Raw genomic sequence first — 6,000 nt, forward strand, 5'->3', positions numbered from 1 at the left:
CGGATCTATTTATATTGTACGATTTCCCCATCATAAATAATGAATCATCTACCATCTGGTGTAACGTATTCTTAGAGCCCGGATCTATTTAAATTGTACGATTTCCCCATCAGAAATAATGAATCATCTACCATCTGGTGTAACGGATTCTTAGAGCCCGGATCTATTTATATTGTACGATTTCCAAATCAGAAATAATGAATCATCTACCATCTGGTGTAATGGATTCTTAGAGCCCGGATCTATTTATATTGTACGATTTCCCCATCAGAAATAATGAATCATCTACCATCTGGTGTAACGGATTCTTAGAGCCCGGATCTATTTATATTGTACGATTTCCCCATCAGAAATAATGAATCATCTACCATCTGGTGTTACGGATTCTTAGAGCCCGGATCTGTTTATATTGTACGATTTTCCCATCAGAAATAATGAATCATCTGCCATCTGGTATAACGAATTCTTAGAGCCCGTATCTGTTTATATTGTACGATTTACCCATCAGAAATAATGAATCATCTACCATCTGGTGTAACGGATTCTTAGAGCCCGGATCTATTTATATTGTACGATTTCCCCATCAGAAATAATGAATCATCTACCATCTGGTGTAACGGATTATTAGAGCCCGGGTCTATTTATATTGTACGATTTCCCCATCAGAAATAATGAATCATCTACCATCTGGTGTAACGGATTCTTAGAGCCCGGATCTATTTATATTGTACGATTTCCCCATCAGAAATAATGAATCATCTACCATCTGGTGTAACGGATTCTTAGAGCCCGGATCTATTTATATTGTACGATTTCCCCATCAGAAATAATGAATCATCTACCATCTGGTGTAACGGATTCTTAGAGCCCGGTTCTATTTATATTGTACGATTTCCCCATCAGAAATAATGAATCATCTACCATCTTGTGTAACGGATTCTTAGAGCCCGGATCTATTTATATTGTACGATTTCCAAATCAGAAATAATGAATCATCTACCATCTGGTGTAATGGATTCTTAGAGCCCGGATCTATTTATATTGTACGATTTCCCCATCAGAAATAATGAATCATCTACCATCTGGTGTAACGGATTCTTAGAGCCCGGATCTATTTATATTGTACGATTTCCCCATCAGAAATAATGAATCATCTACCATCTGGTGTTACGGATTCTTAGAGCCCGGATCTGTTTATATTGTACGATTTTCCCATCAGAAATAATGAATCATCTGCCATCTGGTATAACGAATTCTTAGAGCCCGGATCTGTTTATATTGTACGATTTCCCCATCAGAAATAATGAATCATCTACCATCTGGTGTAACGGATTCTTAGAGCCCGGATCTATTTATATTGTACGATTTCCCCATCAGAAATAATGAATCATCTACCATCTGGTGTAACGGATTATTAGAGCCCGGGTCTATTTATATTGTACGATTTCCCCATCAGAAATAATGAATCATCTACCATCTGGTGTAACGGATTCTTAGAGCCCGGATCTATTTATATTGTACGATTTCCCCATCAGAAATAATGAATCATCTACCATCTGGTGTAACGGATTCTTAGAGCCCGGATCTATTTATATTGTACGATTTCCCCATCAGAAATAATGAATCATCTACCATCTGGTGTAACGGATTCTTAGAGCCCGGTTCTATTTATATTGTACGATTTCCCCATCAGAAATAATGAATCATCTACCATCTTGTGTAACGGATTCTTAGAGCCCGAATCTTTTTATATTGTACGATTTCCATATCAGAAATAAAGTAAATAAAAATAAATAAAATTCCTTTTATTCTTCCTACTTTAGAAATTTGTCTTTAGGGTCGATTCCAATGGAAGACTGTAATAACCTAGGCGTCAGCTGCTGTGCAGGGTACGAAGCAAAGACCGTACCGCTGAGCCACGCTGCCCCATGTATCAAACGTCCAACTCCGTTTTTTTCCATCCGTACGTACTTTATAATTAGAATTTAGAATCATCTAGTGTCTGATGAAACGGATTCTGAAATCCCTGAACTGTTCATGTCTCTACGATTTCCCCATCAGAAATGAAAAGCCCACCTCAGTTTCTTCTTTAAGTCTTCTATAAGACTTTAGAATCAGCTATCATCTGATGTCACGGATTCTAAAGTCAAATTTCCCATTGGAGATAAATAAAGAGAACTTATTTATTTATTTATTACTTGTTTAAAGAATGTTTGGTCCATTTGAACGATCTATGATTGAAATAATGTTATACATGCTATTATTTTGTCAAAAAATAAGGGAGGTACTGCCTAATGGCAGTAAACACACTCACTTAATTTCACTGTTTATGTTGTACGATTTCCCCAATAGAAATAAACCTCCCACCTCAGTTTCTTCCATCCGTCTTCTATTAGACTTATGAAACATCTGTCATCTGCTGTAACGGATTCTGACAGCCTTGATCTGGTTATATTGTACGATTTCCAAATCAGAAATACCTCCCCCCCCCTTCCCCCATCCCACCTCAGATTTTTCCATCCGTCTTCAAAGGTTCAAAAGTCATGACGTCACTTCCCTCGTAATGATGCATAGTAACTGTACACTCTTCTACTACCGTATGTGGCGGATTCTGAGATCCCTGTTGATTCAATAACACCCACAAGCATCAACGTCCATTACTACACACGTTCAAATTTCCTTTATCAACGTCTATTTTTTTTTTCAAATTTATATATCTTCAAATCAAATGCAGTTTAATCCTCAAACTTGGGGTTTTTGCACAATGAAGAAGAAGAAAAAGACGAAGTAGGAGAAAATTAAGAAAGAGAATAAGAAGAAGAAGAAGAAGAAGAAGAAGAAGAAGAAGAAGAAGAAGAAGAAGAAGAAGAAGTAAGGAGGAGGAGGATGAAGAGCAGGAGGAAGACGAGGGGAGGTGGAGGAGGAGGATGAGGAGGGGGAGGAGGAAGAGAATGGGAAAGAGGAGAGGGGAAGGAGGAGGAGGAGAGGGAGGATGAGGATGGGGAGGATGAGGAGGGAAGGAGGAGGAGAATGGGAAAGAGGGGAGGGGGAGGAGTGGGAGTAGTTGGGGGGTATTAAGGGGAGGATCAGACGGAGGATTTATTATTATATTTATTTTAAACATTATTGTTATTATTATTACTATTATTATTATTATTATTATTATTATTATTATTATTATTATTATTATTATTATTATTATTATTATCATTATTATTATTATTATTATTATTATTATTATTATTATTATTATTATTATTATTATTATTATTATTATTATTATTATTATTATTACTATTATTGTTATATAAAACTGTTATTGGAATGACGTCATCAAGTTATGCCTCGACGACATCAAAATTCCCAATTGGCGCCATCTTGAAAATCGTTCTTTGCTTTCTAAAGAAGGTGAGTAAATGATATGTTGCTGATTGTTTATTTTTTAAATTAGTGGACACTTGTCTTCGTTGATAAGTGAGTAGTTATAGCCCATTCCTATATTTCTTCCATCCCTCAACTTACCCTAAGAAGAAATAAAACTCTAGTACCTTTACCTAGCCCTAATAGAAAAAAAACAAACACACACCATAGCACCTTTACTAAGACTTATGACTAACCCTATTAGGAAAAAAAATTACGGTACTACCGCAAACTCGGGGCCCAAATAATTTTGGGGTTTTGGGAGGGGGTAAATTTTTAAAAAAAAAAAAAAATCGGGTTTGGGAAAGGGAAAACTTTTTTTTTAAAAGTCTCTCCCCTCCCAAACCCCCTCTACTAGACAGTTTTTTTTTTAAAAAGTTAACCCCCCCCCCCCCCGCCCCCTCCCAAACCCCAAAATTATTTGGGCCCCGAGTTTGCGGTGGTACCAAAAATCCTCCGAAGACCTTCCGAAAGCTCGTGCTAATAGTATTTCTTTCAAATTTGTATTTTCACCATGGATCTTTTGTTATGCGTTTATTTATTCAATTTTTCAATGTTCAGAATATCATTTTAAAAACTCTTGAAGAAACCTTGATATATAAGTGAACGTTTAAACTTTCCTAGTACGACCATTGTTTTGGTTATCTGTCGCCATTTTGTTTTGCAAATTATTGAAAGGTAGTGCAAATCAGTTCTCGCTTTTTTTTTTTTCTTTTGCTTATTTTTTACTATTAGGGTTTGTGATAAGGGAGGCCTTCCCAAACTCCTCGTTCTAGTTTTTCTTTCAATTTGTATTTTCGCCGTCCACCTTTTGTCAGGGGTTTATTTATTCAATTTGTCAATATATATATAGGCATTTTAAAAACTCTAGAACAAACGATAGGTTTGTAAAAGTTTAAAATTTCCTAATTTGACCATTGGTTTGAAAGGTAGTGCAAAGCAGTCCTAGTTTTTTTTTCTACTAGGTTAGCTCTGGAATCAAAGTGCAACCGTCATGATTGAAGGCGAATTCAGTGAATATAAACAAATTAGAAGAGGTGTTAGACAAGGATGTGTTTTGTCACCAGACCTTTTTAATATCTACGGCGAAACATTTATTAGAACGTTAGGTCCAGGTATTAAGATCAATGGTGGGAATATCAACAATATAAGGTATGCAGATGACACAGCACTAATCTCAGACTCACAAGAAAATTTACAATTACTCGTTTATAAAGTCGTTACAGAGAGTGAAAATATGGGTCTATATTTAAATGTAAAAATGGTTATATCAAGGAGAGAAAGAAATCCAACATGTAACTTAATAAGCAAACGAGAAACTATAAAAAAGTTCAGATATTTAAATATCTTGGATACATAATAACTTCAGATGGCAGATGCACCACAGAAATAAAACGAAGAATTGGAATAGCCAAAGATAGTTTTAATAAAATGAGTCAAATTTTCAAAAAACCACAATATCTCAATGACAATAAAACATAGGGTTTTGAAAGCGTATGTATGGTCAGTATTATTATATGGCAGTGAAAGTTGGAAAATTACAGAATACATTAGAATGAAACTCGAGGCAGCAGAAATGTGGTTTCGTAGAAGGATGTTAATAATCTCATGGACAGAGAAGAAAACTAATAAAGAAGTATTAGAGCAAGCTGAAACTAAAAGGTTATTAATTCGTGCAATAAGAAACATACAAATGCAATCGACATTAATGTATTGAACATCTTGCTCTCACAGGAACGATAGAAGATTAAAAGAGTAACGGTAGACCAAGAAAAACATATTTGAATAGTTTGAACAGCTTGGTGACAAAGAAAGAGAAGAGTAATATTAGTTTTCTGAGGTTATCTGATCAGAGAGATAAATGGCGTACCATGATCACCGATGTCTGGCACAGACTGGCACTTGAAGAAGTAGGATTAGCTCGAGGTCGGAGGATCATTTTTCCTATTAGGGTTAGGTATTAGTCTGATTAAAGGTGCTAGGATGTTTGTTTTTCCTATTAGGATAGTTAAAGTGACTAGGTTGTTAAAAAGCTATTTATTTATATCACAGTTACTTTGAAAAGTTTTAACTCTTGTTTTTAATTTCTATGTTGATATTCCAATTGATCTATGATTTTGTCTTTTCGTCAAATAAAGCGGGTTTAGACTACCTGTTGATAGTTGCTAAAATCGTAATTTTGATTTGCATTAATTTTATGTATTTATCAATAATTAAAAAAAAAAATAAAACAACAAACACTAGATATACTCCCAGAATATTATCAGACCGTCCAAATAATCTGGGGATTGAACATGCTCATTAGAATAGGCATCAACAGTTATGACGTCACTTCCCTCGTAATGACGCATTGTAACTTAGTAACTTAGGAACAATGACGGACGCCCCTATGAAATACTTCTCCAACGAGCATTAACTTGTATCCAGAGGAGAAAAACATTAGAAATCTGATCATGTTTTGACTTTTATACATTCTGATCACATGACTTGTGAAAAAGTTCTAGCCAGCCCAACGAATAAAGTGTACCGATTCTCTTTGTTTAGAAACAAGCTGCCTGTTGCTGGACGGACGTGACATCA

General features: G+C 35.3%; 1 protein-coding gene across 3 annotated transcripts in view; it reads left to right on the forward strand.

Annotated features, from left to right (window-relative positions):
- The first annotated feature begins 3,364 nt into the window (after nt 1-3,364).
- LOC144960526 (uncharacterized) overlaps nt 3,365-6,000 on the forward strand; it is a 19,292-nt gene continuing 16,656 nt past the window's right edge. For all 3 annotated transcript variants that reach the window (XM_078893717.1, XM_078893715.1, XM_078893716.1), the window contains exon 1: nt 3,365-3,408. The gene's annotated coding sequence lies outside the window, so the exon portion shown is untranslated. The remainder of the gene's footprint in view (nt 3,409-6,000) is intronic.

Source organism: Berghia stephanieae, chromosome 15 (assembly GCF_034508935.2).
Source record: "Berghia stephanieae isolate SIO BIC M18660-M18661 chromosome 15, UCSD_Bste_1.3, whole genome shotgun sequence".
Taxonomy (NCBI): domain Eukaryota; kingdom Metazoa; phylum Mollusca; class Gastropoda; order Nudibranchia; family Aeolidiidae; genus Berghia; species Berghia stephanieae.